This window comes from Anopheles funestus, chromosome 2RL (genome assembly GCF_943734845.2).
Source record: "Anopheles funestus chromosome 2RL, idAnoFuneDA-416_04, whole genome shotgun sequence".
Taxonomy (NCBI): domain Eukaryota; kingdom Metazoa; phylum Arthropoda; class Insecta; order Diptera; family Culicidae; genus Anopheles; species Anopheles funestus.
Genome location: NC_064598.1, coordinates 16,243,505 through 16,244,438, shown reverse-complemented (window position 1 = coordinate 16,244,438; position 934 = coordinate 16,243,505).

Genomic DNA, 934 nt, shown 5'->3' with positions numbered 1-934 from the left:
ATACAAACCCATCACAGTGACAACGTTGTCGAACACGATGCCTTGTACGCTTACCATCTCTCACCTTATTGTGATTGTGCCAAATTGGGTTAGGGGAAGATTGACAATTCTTGAATTCTTGTTCGTGTCTAGCCGGGTGAGGATTTACATTCCCATCCTCCCGTAAAGTAGAGTGCATTGGCGATAACTGTGCCCCGTTTCGACAGTTCAATGGCTCCGGTTGTTTTATGGAAATCGTTTATCGAATGCCAAGCTGAAGTAGTGCTGGGAGTGATCATGTCGTAATGTCGTAACCTACTTTTGTGAGCAACATATTTAAACTTTATTTTTGGAAGATGCTTTTTGGCCAGGTTGGTATGACACATGTTGTGTGTTTTATATTATATTACTGTGATTTGATCGCAGTTTTTATGTTGAGTATTTACGACGAAAATTGAATATGAAAATGATCGAAAGTTTATGTTTCGTATGAATCCTCATTATTTCTTGAAAAACATTGGAAACAAAAAAGCTTTCGACTGGCTACGAAATTGAAACAATTTCTTTCTATAAACCAATTCTCATTAACGAACTGTTGAGCAAGTTATTAAAATTCCCAAACAAAACTTTCCATCGTTGATGCAGCTGTTTATTGAAATTGTAATTGCTTTTATTGCTTTTATTGCAGCAGACTTATGCAATAGGGTGTCGAAATTCTAACCCAACATGGAATGTAAAAGTTTTTCCTTTTTTTTTTATTCGCAAAACTATTCCAAACGGGGCATGACTTCTTCAGTTGTACTAAGTTTTCATGCGATACTTTCAGCTGCCAGTTTCGAACTGGCCTTAGTGGTGTTTTTTTTCCGACTTTTATAAACCTAATTAGTACGCAAAAACGGGAAGATTTCCACTTCAGGCAGCCTTTTACAGCGCAGATTGTGATTTTCAGGTTGAT